The sequence below is a fragment of the Leopardus geoffroyi genome, chromosome A1, assembly GCF_018350155.1.
Source record: "Leopardus geoffroyi isolate Oge1 chromosome A1, O.geoffroyi_Oge1_pat1.0, whole genome shotgun sequence".
Taxonomy (NCBI): domain Eukaryota; kingdom Metazoa; phylum Chordata; class Mammalia; order Carnivora; family Felidae; genus Leopardus; species Leopardus geoffroyi.
Genome location: NC_059326.1, coordinates 5,609,515 through 5,630,622, shown reverse-complemented (window position 1 = coordinate 5,630,622; position 21,108 = coordinate 5,609,515). Strand labels below are relative to the sequence as shown.

Here is a 21,108-nt window from a genome sequence, read left to right as displayed (position 1 = left end):
GGTGGCGCAGTCGGTTAAGCGTCCGACTTCAGCCAGGTCACCATCTCGCGGTCCGTGAGTTCGAGCCCCGCGTCGGGCTCTGTCTGGGCTGATGGCTCAGAGCCTGGAGCCTGTTTCCGATTCTGTGTCTCCCTCTCTCTCTGCTCCTCCCCCGTTCATGCTCTGTCTCTCTCTGTCCCCAAAAAATAAACGTTGAAAAAAAAAATTAAAGGCACAAGAGTGTTTCTATCTCAGAGTGAACGAGATTCGGAGGGCAACCAGGGGCACTCAACAGTATGGTTAACATTCTGTTTCTCTTCAAGAAGAGATAAAGCACACGGCTTGTTAACATTTGAGTAGGCTGTGTATTTGATTCCATGTCCTTTGTCCCTACGTGTGAAAGATGTCACAACGTTGATAAATTCCGTTTTTAGGCCACAACAGCACCAGCGTGTGGCACGGCCGTGTGAGGCCTGGTACGAGGTGCTGGAGGGGGGTGTCCAGGTCCGAACTCACAGAGTTCAAATCAGTGTGTGTGTGATGCTGGGGCCACATGGGGAGCCGGAGGGCCAGGCCTGTCTTCTAGCAGCTTCTGGTTGGTAGAGAAAGAAGATAGGTGTGTGGAAGGCAAAGCGGTCTTTAAGAGGGGTGCTCATGTGGGGCTCACTGAGATTCCATATAGTTACAAGTGATGAGAAACCCTCCGGCCAGAAGAGGAGCTGGAACAAAGACCCAAGGTGGGAATGGCGGGAATATTCTCTGCAAGAGAAAAACGTGCTTGGGTTTGGGCCGTGTGTAGGGAGGCAGCCCTGAATGTGGGCCTCAGGGGGTTAGATTTAATTCAGGAGACGATAAAAAGCCACAGGAGGCATCTGGAACAGAGACTATTAAGGCACGAGCCTATAGGAGCCATCGAAGGGAGGGTGGAGCCTGTTGGGCCGAGAGAGGGGCCTCTACGTAGCTGAGGAGACAAAGGAGAGCCTCGCTGGGTGGGAGCCACAGCAGAGGCGGAAGCTTGGAGCGGGGTAGCTGCAGAGGCCGGCAGTGAAGGGGAAGGGGGGACCAAAGGCTGGAGGCCAACTGGCTCCAACTGGTTTTGGAGGGAGGCTGAGGGGCTCACAATAAGATTAACACGTGGACACTGGCCAAAAGGGCCACGACAAGAGATGAGCCACATTTACCGTGTCCGCCGAGGCAATGTTCTCAGCCCTCTCTACGAGGCGGTGCGTTTCATCCTCTCAGCAGCCCTGCCTGTTGGGCCCTGCTGTTGGAGGCGCTGTTGTCAGCCCCGTCTTAGGGGTGGGGTGCCTCGGGCAAGAAAGGTCACGGGACTCGGCCAGGGCCACCCAGCCGGCAGGTGACAGAGCCAGAGCATACGGCCAGCCGTCTGTCCCCAGAGCCCGTGTCTGTCACAAGAGAGATGGGCAAGCCCTACGTATCTGGGTGTCACCTGTACCGCAGTGATGGGTGAACCCCGGGGTTCTGGGTGGCGAGACGACTGAAGAAACCCATACAAAATGACCTTAATCTCTGTAAGTAGACTGTGGGGCCATGAGTCTACTTTGGTGGGGCCAAAGCAGTCTGGGGCTACAGGGGAAGAAGAAGCCTTAGAAAATGCTGCCTGGAGAATGGGAATTCAGATAAACAGATCTTACAATACCAATGAGAGCCAACTGCTAGCATGAACAGATGACCCTGATGAGGATACAGACCATCTGACTTTCTCCGTAACCATGGGACACCCAGAGAGCACACAGCTACGCAAGCAGATGGTGGGGAGGGACAGGTGAAGCTATCAGAACAGAAGAGGGCATGGGAATTAAGGACAAGAGGGAACAAACCACTTAAATCGCTGATTTTGGAGCCCAGCTGCGAAAAAGGAAGCTGAAGGCTGGAAGAATTGGTGAGAACATTCAGAAAGTATTTATTGGACACCCAACTACAAGGTTGACAGACGGATAATGACAGTGACGTCCACGGCCATATCCCCCTGAACGTGCCCGATCTCATCTGATAACGACAGTGAAGGTGGACAGCAGGGCCAGTGGGAATGAGGGCCCACAGGCAGTAGAAGAACGAGGGCTTGCTGTGAGCCCAGGGGAATCGGATAGTGGGATCTTGCAGAAGACACAGATTTCAATGACCGGGTCGTGGAGGTGTGGCCTGGCCAAGGAAGGGGAAGGTGGCTGCAGAGAACCTCACAGGCATTGAGGAGGCCAAAGGATTACAAAGATCAGATAAATAGAAGAATTATCTACATAGGTGGACAACTTCCCAATGATGGAGCCAGTAAAGAGGGAAAAATCAGTGTGGGGTTATGACAAGGGTAGAAGATGCTGTAAGAAGACGCATGAACTAGAAGAGAAATGGCCTGTATGATGCTTCAGGAAGAGGTCTGTGGACTCCTCCTTCCTGGTCCTATGTTGGAAGGAAGGAATGTATTGGAAAGGAATATACAGCATATAAGTTGACTGGACTATTTTTAAAAAATTTTTTAATGCTTATTTATTTTTGAGACAGAGACACAATGCAAATGGGATGGGGCAGAGAGAGAGGGAGACACAGAATCCGAAGCAGGCTCCAGGCTCTGAGTTGTCAGCAGAGAGCCCGAGGTGAGGCTCGAACTCACGAGCTGTGAGATCATGACCCGAGCCGAAGTCGGATGCTCAACCGACTGAGCCACCCAGGCGCCCCTGACTGGACTATTTTTCAAAAAGCAAACGACCAAAAGAAAAAACAAAAAGCAAACAACAACCAGATTGGTAGGTTGGATGCTTTAAAAGAAAAACATTGTATCCTATCTCCTGTACCGAGCTCAGTAAGACACCAGGTATGGAGACAGAAAAACTGGATGGTCATTGGGCAAAAAAAATAGGAGTAAAGAGAGCATATGAGAGAGATATTGGGTAGTTTGCATTGAGGCAAGGAAAAGGAAAGGAGAAATTAGACTGGAGACACATTTAAATCCTATGTGTTATCTTGGGAATGTACTACGGACTTCCTTCCACGTACCCAGGACGCTCATGACCTCTTTACAACTGTTAAGAAATGTGTCTATCTTCCCAGTGCCTTTGGCAAACAATTGGACTTTGAATCAGTGCCGGACTCTTCCTCTGCTCTATTCCAAGGCGCATGACCAGCCTGGGCTCCAGGGCTCCTGGGTGACTTGTGAAAGGAGCAGGCAATCCATTACGTGTCCTGTTTGCACCTTTGTTCCCATTACAACCGTAATTCAGACGAAACACACACACACGCCTGCATGTTTAGGCGTGAAAGTTAACACCATATACAGTAATATGAAATACTACATATGTGCACTGGGGTTAATTTACAGTTACTGCGGGATCCATAACTTTGTAATTTCCTGGCTTTGGTGTGTATAGTTTTTCAGACTCGACATTTTATTAACTTTTCCTTTAAACCAGCTATCTGTCTTTTGGCTGGTATTCCCCAGCGTATTAGAGCTTGCATATTTCCAAGCTGAATATCATGTTGTAAAAGTCTATCTATTTCCCCTCATCTCTCTCAGTCCATCTGTATTTTTTTTACATCTAACCTCCTGGGTCTTTGCCTTTTTTGGCTCTGTAAATTTAATTAATGTACTTTTGACTTTCTTTACCAGGTCACTGTTGAAAATTTACATAAAACAGATCCATTTTTTTTTCATCATGCCCTAATGGAAGCACTTTAGCGATGTTTTCCTTTCCCATATATCTCAATTTATCTTTTCAATACAGCTTCCCTTCTTTAAAAATTCGTAGAGGCAACCAAACATAAACACTTTGGACTGTTCTTTCCACAGAGAGCCTGGTACATTTGTGGCATTCTCCCATGTTCAAATTGGGTTAATATGTGAATAATATGTAATAATGCTCTTCCTAAAATCATCCAGACCTTCTTTTTGTCTTTGTTCCCCTTAATGTTATTGAAGCATCTGAGGGATTTCTTTGCCTTGATAGAACTGTCTTATATTTGTGTAGATTTGGGAGAAAGGAAGATGTTTTCAGAGGAAAAACAAAATATAGTAATTAGCCTTCTTCCCCATTTTTTTTTCCAAAAAGAAAACCAAGGAGGTTACTCTGAGTTGCTATTAAAAAAAACAAACAAAAAAAGCCCTTCTAATTCTAATGCATTTGAGATTCTGAATCTTAGAATGTTTATTGCAAGGATCCATTATGTTTTTCCTCGTATTTTTATTTGCTTATTTACTACGGTATTTAATGCCAATGATATACAAATTTATGTCTTTTGTCTCTTTTTTCTTTAAAAACATTCACCAGTAAGCTATTGTCAATTTCTTTGTTCTCCATATTAACAATGTGCTTTCTCACCAGCAGAAACATTTTAATGTTTACATGCAGAGAAAGCAACATATCTGCTACATTCTTGGGGGAAAAAAATAAGACACTCAAATCAACTCTAAGGCAGTAACAGCTGAGGTTACGTTTGGCCTGTAATTCTGACCACTGAAATCCTTAACGGGCTATAAGTAAATGGGCAATGAACAAGTAAAAAAGAAAATCTGAACGCTACTCTTCTTAGAAACTCTGTTTACATACTTCGCTTGATTTCTAAATTTTTCTTTGATGGCCCTTACTGGCTGAAACAGTTCTAATTGTATCATTCCTTTCTTTCTGGCTCTTTAAATCATCTGATTTTTTTAACCAACAGCACACTTCCTGAAATGTACCAACGGACATAATTGGATTGTGATGAGAAGGATCCAACTGAAGTTCATTAACCCTACAGAATGCTACCTGGAAACCCTTAAGAGAAAAGGAAGTTACCGTCTGGTTATTTTCCACAGAGCACTGCCACACTAAGAGCTGAGGATCCCAGTGCCCCGCTGAGCAGACACAAAAACTGTCACAACCTACAGCCTTCTACAGTCTGGACCTCTAACTCCGAGCGTCTTGGGATTGTGAGCTGAGCGTTGGACAGTACCACTGGTGGGCCAGCGAGACAAAGAACCTGCAGGACAGCCAGAGACGGCCAGCAAGAAAGAGCTTTGTGGTGTATGGGGTAAACTGAGCCCAGCCTTCCAGGATTTTTCCCAGAAAGCGGGGTGGGATGGGAGTGGACGGGACAGCCCCCTGCAAACGGTCTTCCAATGCTGCACCAAGGGAATCCATTAGAGGATTCTACACTAAGTGACTCGGAGATTAGAATTTAAATGAACTTTGTGGGATTAGGTTCCCTCCCTTCTCCGTTTAAAGATGATTTATAATTTTTCTTTTAATTAAAGGACACAGGAAGACATTTGTTTCGAGTCCTGATGCACAGGCCCACCGAGGCTTATGTCGTAGAGCTTCTCACTGAAGGTTCAGCAGGGCCTGTCTGCGTCGCCACAATGAATTACTTCCGCGGACACGCAGGCCCACAGCCTCCCCGCATCCTTCCCCGTAATCCCCAACATCTGTTCTACGTCCAGCGCTGACCAACGTGGGAATCAGCAAGTACCGGCTGTCAGCATGGACGCAGATGAGCAGACACGCTCACGGAGCGTCAGCTGGCCCTGTGATTTCAGCTGAACGAGCCGGACGAAAGCTAGGCTCCAGTTTAAACCATTTGTGACATAGAGGAAACACCTGTTTAGAAGTCATCCAAAAAAAACGGCGTTGAGCAATTTGAGGGCGTGGGGTTGATCGCCGCCATTCCGACTGCAGAGCTCTGGGTGCCTCACGTACCCCGAATCCCTAGAGGTGATGCTAACGTGTACTTCCAATATTTTGAGGGAGGATGGCCCGTCTAAAGTTGGGTTGAATCGTATTCCCTTGTGGGTGGCACACCACATTTCACGAAATCCAGAGCTTCAACTTCGACCAAATGCCCCGCATTACCTTAGTTTGGACTCAAGCCTAATACCGATCATAAAAAAAATAAAATAAAATATAGTGTGCTATTTTTAATTTTTTTTTTTTTTTCAACGTTTATTTATTTTTGGGACAGAGAGAGACAGAGCATGACCGGGGGAGGGGCAGAGAGAGAGGGAGACACAGAGTCGGAAACAGGCTCCAGGCTCTGAGCCATCAGCCCAGAGCCCGACGCGGGGCTCGAACTCACGGACCGCGAGATCGTGACCTGGCTGAAGTCGGACGCTTAACCGACTGCGCCACCCAGGCGCCCCAAGTGTGCTATTTTTAATAGACTGCTTGATGTATTGGGGGGAGAACAATATGACCCAAAGTAAAAATGAATCTTTGGGTCCTGGTGATTTACACTAGTGAGCCAATTCCCTGCTTCTACCTCATCAACTGCCCAGCTGGGGAAAGTGGCCAGACTCACTCAGTTGGACGATCAGTAGAGGCGTTCTACGTATTTGTGGTCCTGCTTGGTTCCAACCGTATCCGAGGTGGAATAACAAAGAATAGGGAACGAAAGTAAAAATAAGGCAACAAAAGTTGACATGAAATACCCCACGAGACAACACGCCTGTTAGATAAGCTGTCTGCCTGACTCACCACAAGCTAACACGGTTAAGTTCAAAGTAACAATCTCCTTGAATCCCAAGTTGGCCCATCTACAACATGGGGCTATCTTATCCTTGTTAAGGTGGCTGTTGGGCAAGCAGGAGCATATATAAATAGCCTCGTGTAGTACTTGGCACTGGAATTTTTAGTACATTGCAAACTTGGGCAAAAATCTAACTTCTCTGGCATGGAATGTGAGGCTATTCATGGTCCGGCCCTGTCTGTCATCAAGACCGTGCCCTTGGCCTTTCATGACCAGAACCCTGCACTCCAGCCATGCTGAACTGTCTGCGTCTCTCGGAACGTTCTTCTTGTTTTGGCCTTTGCCCATCTTTTTCTTTGCGCAGCTGGCAACGCTCCATTCTGTCACTTTGAGAATTCTGCCGCCCTCAAGATTCGGTTCAAATACCAACCCTTCAGCTTCTCCCCTGTGTCCCTCCCCTGTGTCCTTCATGTAACACTCCTCCTAGCACCATTTTTTGCATAGCTACCATTTGTCAGGTTCTGTGCTCGTAGCTTGCCCTCCCCTCATTTAATACACAAGGGTGGCCCTCAAACACCACACCGTCCTCCATCTTGGAGACTTGGAAAGTTCAGAGAGGCCACACCATCTTCCTAAGGGGGTCCTGCTGGACAGGGCTAAGAGCCACTGTTCGCCCCAAGTTCATAGACCTCACGGTGCCTGCTCTTTTCACTGCGCCCCGTGATTCTGCACTACGTTCAACGTTAGCCTTACTTGTTTACGTGTCTTCATTAGACTGACAACCTCCTAACAGTACGGACGTGTTCTGCCCACCCCTTTATCTGAGCAGCTGGTTAGTCACAGGCAGCCACTTATTAATAGATGTGCTAGAAACCAGAAAGGGGAAACTCTGTCCTGCACAGGCTATCCATCTATACAAACATTTTATACTACCTGCCTTGTTGGGGTACAAGCATCTGGAAAGAAAGTGAAAGCCTAGCACAGCAGTACCATCCAGGAACACCTGTTTGTAAATCTTTCGCAACTGACACTAAATATTTTTGTCTGGGATCTTAAGGATCCTCCCATCGACACCAGGTAAACCTTTCCTGTCGGGTGGCTTTCCAACGGTCGGATATCAGGATAGGCTCTCGGCACACGGGTCTATTTTAAGCTGATTAGCTGGAAGCATACACTCTCTGGAGTGTGTAGTGTGCTCCCAACCAGGCCAGGCCACCACGGCCCTGGGAGATATGGCTGCTTGCCTCTGTGGCCACAGCCGTCACGTCCTGGCAATCAATTCTCCTGGAGACCTGACTCTGAATGGTGTCTTCAGAGGGAGAGTCCCCTAGTGTAATGACCAAGGGGCTCCACAGTTGATCTTACCGTGGGAGTCCTTGTCATGTCAATGCCCGCTGGGAAAACCGGTCACATGATAGATGTTCCGCTGACCTTCGCTGTGTGTGTGTGTGTGTGTGTGTGTGTGTGTGTGTGTGTGGTCTCTCCTATGACCTTCGAGGCCTTAGACTGGGCTTGTTGGTAGCATAGAAGCCGGGTCTATCTACCTTATGCCTCTGGAGGGCCTACATTCACAACCCTTCCGGTCTTCCCTCATCCACTGGCTGCAGCTAAGGGAGATATGTCTACCGATGTCCTGGGAGAACCATGATAATTATTGCCATTTACTGAACACTCATCCTGAGCCAGGCACGGTGCTAAGTATACGTTGGCACGAATGATTTGATTGAATTAACACGGTAAACGCTGTGATGTTGGCACATGTTTCCACCACCCCGATCTCCCTTTTGTAGATGATATAAAAACACAGGAAGAGATTAGGGGACTTGTCTAAGACCAAACAGACAAGAAGGGGTCCAGCTGGGGATTCTGCGCTGTGAGCTGCCGTGCCACGCTGCCTCTTTGGCAGCCCTGCGTCTTATTAAAGCAAAGACCATCAGCGAAAAAGCAGGAAAGGGATCCAACAACAAGACTGCCAAACCAGGCCGGAAAATTGGGCTGGCCCTGCCGTGTAATCCGGTATCAGGGGAAGAAGCTGAGTAAACAGAAGTCAGAGGAAAAGTTCATGTGCAGCTCACAATAACGCACTGGTAATGGGAAACCTAAATAAAGAAGATAAGAAGTGAAGTTTGGGGGGCATTAAATATGGTTCTTTTCAGGTCTAAACCCCATGACTGCCTTCCCCAGCAGGCTTTGAGCAATCAAAACACCCAAGACAAATCCCATAAGCATACCTAATTGAATAATCCAGATTCTGTTTGCTTGGGTTTTTGAAGCATCAAAACAGTTCCTTTATATGCTTACTTTGGCTCCCCTACAGTTTTAATTAAGCCTCCCAAGGCTCACAAGCATATTAAAATGAGGCAGAAAGAAAACCTGCGGCCTTTGATGCCAATGACCACAAGGTGCAAGTATTCTGGTTTGATCTTTGCTAGAGCAGCTACAGCTGATGCTCAAAGCTGACCCAAAGGGAGAATTTTCTGTTTATTTTCCTTTGTGGGGAGGGGGCAGGGATTACTCAAGTGATGAAAAGGTTTCTTTCTTGTGGGAGGCGGCCACAAAACAGGCACCAGGCAATCCCCAGGCAGACTGGCGTTTCTTCTGTGACCAATCCCAAGAGACTGGGGATGGGCGCTCTCTTCTTTCAACGACCACACTGGGGCTTCTCCCTTTTCGTTGCTCTCTGAGATCCACAGTCAGCACAATATCCGCTCAGCCAGCTGAGCCAACATACTGTAGGGCTTGTCCCCTCCTTTAGGGGAATGAAGGGATGTCATGCCACACCATACGGATAAGTTTACTGTAAAAACCTAAGCTCTTTGTCTCTGCTCTATCTTGAACGCCACTCAGGACATCTTATCAAGTATCTTCTCCTCCGGGGTTGGCCAAGAACTTCGAGATGCTTCCCCAAGTTTACCTCAGTTTGGCTGGGGAGTTTCAAACAGAGGGCTCAGCTCGCTCTGCCCACCTCGACCGTAAGTGGATCACCGAGGCCCACAGCCCACCTGTGTATCCAGCACACCAACCAACCAGGCCCTGTGCCCAGCAGTGTGGTAAGTGCCGAGACCAGCAGGACACATTCCTCTCCAGCATCTTACACGCTAGTTCAAGGGAAAAACATACACCTTTTCTGTAGAGCAGAAAAGAGCAGAAAGGAACACACAGCAAGGTACTTGGGACAGCAAGGGAGGCAGAGATCACCCCTGGTCGGGGACAGGTCCAAAAACGCATCATAAAGGGACGCAGACTGGACTGGTAATGGATGGGTAGGGCTACGATATAAAACATGGCAGTAGAGGGAAGCCCAGGGGAGAACCAGGAACAAGAACGGGCACATGTGTCAGGGGAAAGTTCCATTTGCTCAGTCACACATCACAGGCACGGGTGTTGTGAGGGAAGAGGTGGGAAAGGTTGGCAGAAGGCAGACTCTAGACTCCCTTGAGCTAAGAGGCCAAGGGGCTGAGTTTCTATTTGACGGGCGGTGAGACCACACTGAGCCTTTGCTATTCACACAAGAAGTACTTCTGAGCCCACGTTATGGGTAAGGCACCGAGCTGGTTTCGCTGGGCACACCACGAAGAAAAAAACACCCAAGCATCTTCATCTCAAAGTGCTGACATTCTAAGGGTGGGGAAATTAGAACACTAAACAACTAACACAACTGACATTCTTTTCGTTCACGGCGACGAAGGAAAACATTCTGATGCGATTACAAAGAACAATGAGGGGGCCCACAGCTTCTTTTAAGAAGCACCATTTGAGCTGAACCCCAAGGAAGTGGTAGAAATTTGCCAGACCGTTTGGGCAAGGGGTTGGGAGTACTGTGCACGGAAAGAACATCACATGCCAAGGTCCTGAGTGCGAGAGACCTGAGTCGATGTGAGGAAAGTAAGAGGCGAGCAGGATGGCCGGACAGTGTTTTACGACGCAGCTGACAAGACTCACGGGGCCAGATCAGCCTGGGCCTCCTCTGCCACGTACAAGATTCGCAATTCTGATTCATTAAAGGGCTTGAAAAAGGGGAGGAGCATAATTTGATCCACACTGGTTAAAGAACCTTCCAGATGCCGTGCAGAACATCGAGAGGAACGAGACTAAAAGCCAAGAGCCATGTCAAAGACGGTGGCCTGTGCTAGGGTGGTGGCACGGAAAGGAGGGTAAATGGACAGATGGGGAAGATATTTGGGCGGAAGAATGGACAGGACTCAGTGAGGGATTAAGCGTGAGAGTGAGGGAGGTGCCACGATGGTCTGTACAAGGGTGGACTCGCATAAGAAAAGCAATTAGGATATTCCTACGCTACAGGCCATCATTAGGGAGGGGCGGCATCATACATGTAAATTGCAGGAAAGGTGTGAGAAATTTTTGCTGAGGGAAAAATCGGTGAGATCTGATACCTGAATACAAGGAGGCAGGCAAAGGACGAGGAAGATTCTAGCGTGACTTGAAGCAACGATCTACAATCCGCAGCTGGCAACAGAGACTACTTTTAACACTGGGCCAAAGTGGGGCCGATTTGAGACACCGTCACAGAAATGATATTTGAAGCTGGGGTTAGGATAGATGAGACTGGCAGGGGAGAAAGCGGAGAGAGAAGAGTGACACAACTTTGAGGGGCCCTTACATTTCAGGGAACAAAGAAAGAAAAAAAAAGCCCGGAAGACTGGAGGGTGACAGGAGGGCTTCAAGATGGCAGGAGAAGCCAGCCGTGTTAAGTGCTGCAGAAAGGCTGGGGAAGATGGAGACTCAGACCCACAGCTCGAGACTAGAAGGACACCTACGACCGGTGAGAGACAAGGCGAAGTGGTGAGGGCTTAAGTCCAGTGTTGGGACTAAAGGGACATGAGGGGCTCAGGAGGGCAAGATTAGCCGATTCTTTCACTGAGCTTGGGAGTGACATAAGGGCACCGAGTATTTGAAGTGATGGCGGGGAGGGGCAAGGACAAGGAAGGTGTTTGGGGAGGCTCGCGTCCGGGAAATAGCCAGCGAAGACAGAGAAATTAAAAATGTACAAGAAGGGGCGCCTGGGTGGCGCAGTCGGTTGAGCGTCCGACTTCAGCCAGGTCACGATCTCGCGGTCCGTGAGTTCGAGCCCCGCGTCGGGCTCTGGGCTGATGGCTCAGAGCCTGGAGCCTGTTTCCGATTCTGTGTCTCCCTCTCTCTCTGCCCCTCCCCCGTTCATGCTCTGTCTCTCTCTGTCCCAAAAATAAATAAACGTTGAAAAAAAAAAAATTAAAAAAAAAAAATAAAATAAAAAATGTACAAGAAGTCCCAGGATGGGGCAAGGTTTTGATATCTGCTTTGTTTGGGGGAGAGGGGAGTAGCTGCTAGGTTGTACTTGTCCGTGTGTACCTAAAAATGCAACCAGCCATGCTCAAACAACAAATGGTTGCCGGCTGCTCCCCCCAGATAATTCTGGAAGTAGGTGCTTGCTCCTCCGTGCTGCGAGGTCCCCGGGCTTTTTTCGTCCTGTAGCACTGACACCCTCAGGGATGACTTTCTGTCCTCTTACTTGAGGCCTCATGGTCCCAAAATGGGTGCTGTGCAAGGCATTCTATCTGCCTTCAAGGAAGGGAGAGAAGGTAGGCCGCCCCCCGCCCCCCCCACCGCTTACTGTCACGAAGGAAACCCCCGCTCAAGTTTCCCTAGTGCTTGCTGGCCATTTCTGGCCCATGCGGCCGGGTATCACTCACTGCGAAGGAGGCTGGACCCAAATGTTTGTCCTCTCAGCACCCTTCGTGGGAGGTGCTAGGAACGAAACATTTGTTAATGGCGTCTGAGTCAGCCACAGAGACACAGAACATGATCTGGGGAAGAGGTAGCTAGCCTTGAGCACCTAGAGAGATTATAGTCCCTGAGAAGGAAAGAGAAGACAGGTTACAGAGACGTTTTGAGAAAGGGAACCATGAAACTACAGGTGGGTCATCAGTGTGGGACGCGGGACCATGCTCTCAGCGAGCGTGAGGGAAGACTCTAGAGCTACCCCTCGGGGAGAGAATCGAAGGCCTTGAGAATCTCACCCGGGGCAACACGACAGAGAGTCAACAGGATGGGATGCGTAACCCCGCTGGGGCTGGCCCGCTCCAGCACATGGAACCTAGAACAACGTTCTCACACTGAAACGCCACTTTTGATGATCACTTTTAACGACTGAGGACAACCATTTCATTTTTCTTAAAAGGTTGGCCTTTGCATTTGTGGGAAGGTCTTGCCCTGTATTCCTTAAGATATTTAAGGGACTGGTTGAGCATACTCCTGGAGAAGGAAATACCAGTACGGGCGTGATGGAAAGTAAGGAGACAAAATGGAGTGAAATGGTCAACAATTTTCACTTGAACACAGAAAAGCAGACGGAATAGAGAATTCTTCTACGTTCTTCAGTGACAAAAATGGTGTCATTTTGAGTCAGTCGAAAGGGTTCTGATACCTCTTATTCTAAAGGGAATCTTTAAATGTGCATGTCTGCTGACTCTCTGACTCGTCTTTAAAGCAGGCCCCCGGCCATCTGCTCTGGGAAGCCCACAAGTGTCAGGTTATTCCTTCGGCCAGGCTGGAGCTACTTTCTAACTGACAGAGAGAAAATGTGGGCTGGTAGAAAACTTACCAATTGTTTTCTCTGGGGTTTGAAACCATAATATTTCCATTCGGAGGAAATGGTCTAGGATGTTTATTTTTTCAGACCTCATGAATATTAAAAGCACCATAATTGAAGCCAAAACAGAAGAAAAATGAATGCAGTGATACCAAACGTGGGTGTTCTGCCTTCAAAGCAGGCTTCGTCCGTGTAAAACGTTTGAAGCAGAGGAAGATAAATGGTATACATATAAAGCTAAGTCACATAGGGTTCTGGAGACGAAGTGATCACAATTTTATATGAGCGAGGAAAGTGCTGTTATAATGAGTGCAGCGCAGGGAAGAGCGAACCGACCCCGCCTGAAAATGCAGTGTGTGGTTTCTTTCTCCAAGGTTCAGCTTTAGTCAGCCCACATATACCACGAACCTCTGAGGATTTACATATCTTTAATTTAACGTGAAGCACTAATAACCGGTGAGTGGCTTAGATAAGAGACCTTATGAATATTCAAGCCTTTGAAATCTTCCTGTGCCAAGACATACACTTCTCAACATGAACCCGTGTACTACAGCACGCATCGTATTCTTTCTTTCCCAATTCTGCTGGCGCAGGAGCAGCCCCACGGTTGGAGAAACACTAACTGGCTTTATGACAAAAGCAGTGCAGAATGCTGACTTAGACAGCTACCAGCCTATTTTGGGATTGAAAATGATTCAGGTTCCACAAAGAGCCAAGTTTTTTTTGTTTTTTAAAGAGGAAAACCAAACGCTAACTTGCTTCTGAAATGAAGGGGCCATTAAAACTCATTTGATAAAGGTGATAAAATGCAAAATTCTAACCTTTTTTTTTTTTTTTTTTTTAAATTAAATGCTTTTCCCAGTGTGTTGAGGAGGACAGGAGGTGTAAATACGATGGCTGTCGGGTTCCCTAGCACAAAGACCGGCCATATAGTTCGGGTTGGGGGCGGGTGATGCTGAACTAGCATTGAGGCACTTGCATTAGAACCAACAGTGTAGGTGACACACGGGAAAGCGAAGACGATGAAAGAGTGGAGAGTGGGCGGGAGGAAAAGAAAATACAACATAAACACACAGAGGAGAAAGGAGAGAAGACGAGGAAGTCCGGGAGAATCTAGGGACGCACCACACACATCCTGCTGTTCCCGTGGTCCTCTGTGGCTTTCCAGCCTCAAGGCCAGTTCTGACCACATCATTCTTCAGTCCCTTGGTTCGTTCTTTCAAACATTTCCGAGAGTTAACTAAATACGAACTACATTAGTTTGGCAAGAATTTAAAATTTAACTTTTCTGTGTGTGACCGGTAATAAGTACTTTATTTTTCTTTTCTAACTTCATGCTTATTTTTGAGACACGATCCGTCAGTTATGTGTTTCTCATTCATTCATTTAGCAAAACATCCACTGAACACCTGCCATATGCCAGACACAATACGGCATGCCAGAGATATGGTGAACTGTACGGGAGACACCGTTTATGCCCTCCAGAGCTTGCCATCTATTGGAAAAGAAATATGTTCAGTGAGTAAGTGCCATGCAAGTAACAAAGCGGACAATAGCGTGCTCTGGGAGGTGATGGCAGCTGGGGCAGGAGTAGGGAGCCATCAGGAACCACCCCCATGAGTGTGCCACTTTTCAGCAGAAGCTTCGAGTAGGAGGAGGAGGAAGAGGAGGGGGGGGGGAATGGATTGGGTAACAGGGGAAGGCATGCCACTGGAAGGAAAAGAAGGCCCCGTTCCAGGCCTGGGCAGAGGCCCAGAACATTCCAGGAGCTAATATGGCGGAGCAGAGAGGGCAAGGGGGAGCTGACACAAAGAGAAATTAGATTGTGGAGGGTCTCTAAATCTTGTTAAGAATCCTGGACTACATCAAAATGTCAAGATGAAGCTATTACAGGGTTTTAGGCCGCAAAATGAGACACTCCAATTTATATTTAAGAAAGATGATTTAACCATGGAAATTTCCTCTGACAATCGGGCACTTTAGCTTCAAATCTTTGACTCTGAACTTTTCTGAAAACATGAAATGTACCTACAGTCACACCCGTATCAATTACTTTCATTTTAGTCACAGACACGAGGTATTTCCCTTCTTGTCCAAAGCCCTCACCTTGCCCTGAACACTTGATTCCACGTTTTTCCCCTAAGTCCGTTCCCTACTCTTGCCGTGAACCACTCCCTCCCCTTCCTTATTGCCCATCTCTCTGGTCCTGGAACAGTTCTTTCCCACTGAAATGCTTTCCCACTCCTTAAATCTTGGGGGTAGAGGGGGTGGGAAATCTCTATTTTCCTTCAGGAGCTTGTTGAGGGGAGTCGTGGCAATCCCTAAGGAATCCCCACAGCTTTTTCACTCCACCTGCAAACTGACCATGTCCTTTTGTAGTTTGATACGCATTACACGGAACGTATTGTGCTATACTTTCGTTTTCTTCACTGACTCTGTGAGGGCAATGACCACACATGTTTATATTCTCAGCACCGAGCTCAAAGCCTGACAGAAAGGAGACCTCCTATTTATTTTACCCGAATTTAGCAAAAACAGCAAGCATTTGAAAGTCCTTGTGACACCCCAGACCTAAATGAGAGAGGATTCTTCTGTGAAAGAGAGAGACTATGCAACTTACGAAGTAAGCACAATCCAGTCTTTACTTGCTTAGTTCTTAGGGAGAATTATAGGTGGTAAGAACCCAAAATACTTCAAGGAAACATCAATGTATGATAGTGTTATAGGTTGAATTACCTCCTCTCGAATTCTTTTTCTTTTTGTTTTAAGATTTTTTTTAAATTTTTTTTAATGTTTATTTATTTTTGAGACAGAGAGAGACAGAGCATGAACAGGGGAGGGGCAGAGAGAGAGGGAGACACAGCATCTGAAATGGGCTCCAGGCTCTGAGCTGTCAGCACAGAGCCCGACGCGGGGCTCGAACTCACGGACCGTGAGATCATGACCTGAGCCGAAGTTGGACGCTCAACCGACTGAGCCACCCAGGTGCCCCGACTTTTTTTTTTTTTTAAAAGAGAAATTTGAACACAGACATGAACACAGGGACAGCACAAAGGCAGGGATCAGGATGATGTGTGGGCGAGCCAAGGAACGTCAAAGATGGCCAGATACCTCTAGGAGACCAGAGCCATGGGACAGGTTCTCCTTCACAGCTCTCAGAAGGAACCAACCTGGCTAACACCTTGATCTCAGACTCACGGCCTCCAGCCCTGACAGACCAACTCTGCTAACAAGCCTTGGAAATGAATAAGATATTAAGAAGTGGTCACCTGTTCACAGCTTAATGGCTCTTATCGAGCCTTCAATTACTGTGCTCTGAATGAGAGAGGCACAGGAGACAACAGGGAAGGGAGGGTAGAAATTGTGTTACGGGATGTGCCCCGTGGGCCATTATCAATCCATTATCAACATTATCACTTGAGTCTCGCAAAGACAAGGGAAAGCAAGTTGAGGGGTGCCTTCCTGGCCAGTGTTTACCTCCCCTGTCCATGTCAGCTACTTGGAAAAGAGTCACTCTTCGACAGTGACACAAATCCACCCATTAAAAAGCTAGACACCCAAACTTCTACTAACGTTTTCTGTAGTGTTTTATGCTGCCAGAGAGGAACTTCACAGTAAATGCTAAAATTACATAATCGTGTCGGGATGATATTTTTAGAAAAAATAAAAGCCAGACGGGATTTAAATTGTTCAACCCTCTGCAGGCAGAAAGCGGATGATCAAACTTACCACGAAATACCCTAGCCTGGGTGTGGGCAGCGCTGTCCCTGAGAAGTCCGCACAGGACCTCCCTCTCCATTACTTTGGTAACGTCTAGGAGCGAGGGGACTTAACAGCTTTACAGGAGGGAAGTTCAGGCTAGAGGCGGTGTTATCCCAGACGACCACGTCAGTAGGTGGGATGGCGTCTGGACCTGACCACGGGGACTGCAGCCTCCGTCGCTTTCCTAAAACACATGTCATCCGGATGGACCTCGACAGTGAGAGTAATTTTTCCGAACTTAACAACGGTAACGGTAAAAAGCAGAGAAAGATTTCACGCATTGTGCACTTCGTGCCCTTTACTGCTTGGCCCGGCCCCCCGCGCGGCCGCAGACCGTGGCTCACCCCTGCTGGCCGCAGCGCCCGTCAAAGCGCTGGCTTGCAGGAGGCAAACAGAAGAAATGAATGTTCACTGAAAGCGAAATAAAAGACTTTAATAAAACGCCACTTGAGAAGACTCCAGGAACTGGCAGGAACGCGGCTGCGGCTCTTGGCAGGGCTCCGCTGGTGGATCTGGTGATGGGAAAACTTGACTGCGCCCGTTCAGCCAAAAATGATAACTGCCCAAGCTTTTCTGGTGGGAGGAGGGGCACTACAGTTTTACGGTGTATTCCTACCAAGACATGTGTTTCTACGTCGCTCCCTGGCTTTCTACGGTAAACAGGGTAGCCGGGTCTGGATCTGGTTAGCCCCACCTGTCCTTGCCCTTCAAGTTGATAATAAAAAGAAGACGCTGCACTTCAGATCTGGACCCGCTCGGCACAGGGTCCAAGCCTGGTTCCCTATAAAAGGAGGCATTCCCTGGGCCTCCTGGCAGGCGGGGCTCTGTGTACAATTGTGGGAACGAGGTTACAAGGATTACAATTAGCGCGTGTCACGGTCGCAAAGTGCGGCTGGCTGGCACTGGCCCAAGATGAGAGCAGATGAGCGGATGCGCGCAGCGGCCCCGACCTCCCCCTTTGCGGGAAACCGCACCCCGGCGAGGGGTATTTGGACACATGCAGGCATATGAGATGTGGCGCACTGATTCTAATCGCAGGCCAAAAACACAACACGAGGGATGCTAACCCTTCTGCCGGACGCTTTCCGCAGGGGCTCCAACAATTGCTCATTTATAACCCCCGAGCACTCGGTGGCCTTCCACGGAGGGAGCCGACAGCTGGCCACAGGGAACCCCACGGCCCTGCCCACCGACCGGAAGCACGCGGTCCTTTCTGTCCTCTTGGGGAATAGCTACAAGTCCGCAATGTGACAGCGGTCCGCTTATCTCCTTCCAAGGTGGTTCGCTGAGACTCCAGGACCTGAAGGTCTCATCGTTCCATCACCAGCCACCGTTAATGCCGAAAACAATCTTGCAATACTCAGACCGATCCGACTTGTTCTCGGAACATCATCCCCCTGAACTCCTCCAAATTCACACGGGGCTCTGCTCAGGCTCCCTCGAGACACCCAGATTGTGAAGGCTACGATAAAATTCTGAGTGTCTAGAATGAAAACTCTTCACACAGTAAGCTGACCACGGAGATTTTATTAAATTGCGTGTCACTGGGGCGCTCAGTCGGCTGGGGGGCTCAGCCGGGGGGCTGGGGGGCTCAGTCGGCTGAACGTCCAACTTTGGCTCAGGTCATGATGTCGCGGTCTGTGAGTTCGAACCCCGCGTCGGGCTCTGTGCTGACAGCTCGGCACCTGGAGCTGGTCCGGATCCTGTGTCTCCCTCTCTCTCTGCACCCACCCCCAGCCCCCATCAACTCACACTCTTGTCTCTCTCTCTCTCTTTCTCTCTCAAAAGAATAAATCAACATTTAAAAAGTTTTAAAAAGTTTTAATAACTGCATGTTACTGATTAGGATGATGGACCTATTAGAATTTTAAAGTTGAACTCTTTTTTTTTTTTTAAAGTATTTTAGTTGTGTGTTTTTATTTTAAGTTTGTTTATTTATTTTGAGAGAGAGAGCGAGGGGAGGGGCAGAGAGAGAGGGAGACAGAGAATCCCAAGCAGGCTCTGTGCTATTAGCACAGAGCCTGATGCAGGGCTGGAACTCATGAACCGCGAGATCATGACCTGAGCTGAAACCAAGAGTCGGACACTTAACTGACTGAGTCACCCAGGCGCCCCTGGAGTTGACCTCTTATTGATACAGGCAATCGCTGAGGTAGGATTTTCCTATTCTATGCTACAACTCGGAAAATGCGGCTAATTCATACTCTCCAAAACTAAATGCAGTTAATTCTTACCCTCCAAACTTGACAAGAGTGTCACTCTTCTTAAGTTTCAACAGTCTTAAGACATTAAATTGTAGAAGTAAAGACATTCTCTACCTCAATAATTATTTAGCTTATTTCTAGCTTAGAAACATTGCGATATATTTTTCCCTTTTACACGCACTCGATCAAATAGACACCAAAAACTATACTTCAAACCATAAATACTATATTGTTTTATGACATGTAATCAAAATAGCATATCTCAGCTTAAATCTTAAGCTTTTAGGCTCAAATCTTTCATGCCAGCACAAGATTTTATAGGTAAATACATTAAATAGAACACATAAATATGAATTCACCTTCAGTTCAGTTTTTCCAATATCTGATAATCTTACACATTTTAAAGGGACAAGGGCTCACCATACGTTTTCCTTGAGACTCACTCATACTAGTTTATTGTGTTGGAAGAGAAGTCTTTTCGCCTTGCTGTTGAATTTTGTTAGATCTTATTCATTAGACATTGCTTTAATGGGATTGTGGGAAAGGGAAAACAGGACAGAGTTACTTCTTGGGATACAAGGGAGATAGAGTTTCTGTCCTCTGGATCCTTACAGTTTTATTCTACAAATAAGTAAAAGGAGAATAAAATGTTGGGGATATTCAGGAAAAGGAGTCTGCTACAAGCAAGAGGAAAGGCATGGGAGCTCAAGAGGGCTGGGGCCAATGGCCAAGCCGTAGGGCGGGGACTCCCGTGGCCACGCTGGCCAGGGTCGGTGAGATTCCAAAGAGGCCACGCAGAGTAGAAGGCAGGGAGACCTGGCAAAGTTTCAAAGGTAGAACCTACCAGGCTTGGTGACTGCTGAGCCTGGCAAGACGGAAGACTGTGGCTCCTGGCTATGTGAGCTAGTAGAGGGTAGAGCCACTTCCAGGGGCAGAAAAGTAGACAGGTGAGGGCGTGTGCGGGGGAATGTGTCTCACACATGCTGAGCTCAGGGTGTGTGTGTGTGTGTGTGTGTGTGTGTGTGTGTGTGTGATCCAAGTTGGGAAGTCTGAAAGGCTCTGGGTCACTGAGTCTGGCACCTAGAAGAGTGATTTTGCCTTTCAGAGATTTCGACTCGGAGGTCATAAGTCCAGACGTATTAGTAGAAGACAGATGAGTGGATAAGACCAGTCAAGAAGAATGAGCCAGTGGCTGAGGGTAGAACTTTGGGGAACTTCAGCATGTAAGTTCCGACTGAGCCACCCAGGCGCCCCTATAGTTTACTCTTGAAACGTAGTCATAGGCTTTTTTTTCCCACCCCTTAGCTCAAATGCAAGGAATCAAAAAAAAAAAGAAGATGGCGGATAAGTCATTTGCCATAATGCCAAATACCTTGGCCGAGACCTTTCGTGTGTTTTTTCCCAGATAAAGGCCTGTAGTTTTCCCTACATCGAAGTCTTAACAATGAGCTCACCTGCACGTTTCCAGTAAAAAGGACAATGTATAATTTGGGAAGAGAATACATGAAGACACCAATGACTTCATATGTGGAAAAATACACATTCCTTTAAAGGTGAATTGCATTCACTTTCCAGGCAGCATTTAGTTTAGTTTTAAAAAGCAAGGTCATTATTTCCGGCTCTGTCCTCCAATCAGTGACTGTACAAGGTCTAGAGAAACACAGGTGCCCACAGCGACTCTCAGGACTCCCACAGATTACTACCCCTGCCTAAGAGGAATAGTATTTGAAACCACTTTTTCCTACTGCTTAACACTCCATTCCAGTACCAAACCCTAGATAGCAATGTGCTTTCTTAAATAACTTTTTTATGAAGAATACAAGGGCAGTTAACTTAAAATCATCACAGTAACAAATATAGTACCCCCTAACACCAGATTACGAGTGGGGGACAAAGTGAAATGAAATGTCCAGCGACAGGCTGCTGGGAGGAATGGAAGACAAGTCCCGATGGTGACATTGGAATTCATGCTGTCCTTGCCTCCACTGGGCCCTAATCTTCCGTGTACTGATTCGTTAACCTGGGTGGGGGGGGGGGGGCGGTCCTCAAACTTTCACAAATCAGAACAAATCTTAAAATAAGCCATTGTAAAAATAAAACAAATAAAATAAAGCACCGTCA

The 21,108-nt window shown here is 47.6% G+C and overlaps 1 protein-coding gene and 1 non-coding gene across 13 annotated transcripts in view; both read right to left on the bottom strand.

The window, feature by feature from the left end:
• ATP8A2 (ATPase phospholipid transporting 8A2) overlaps positions 1-21,108 on the bottom strand; it is a 641,066-nt gene that overhangs the window by 109,093 nt on the left and 510,865 nt on the right. The gene's annotated exons all lie outside the window — the stretch shown is intronic.
• Positions 2,584-2,668, bottom strand: TRNAR-UCG. Its single transcript has one exon. It is a non-coding gene; the product is annotated as a tRNA-Arg (tRNA).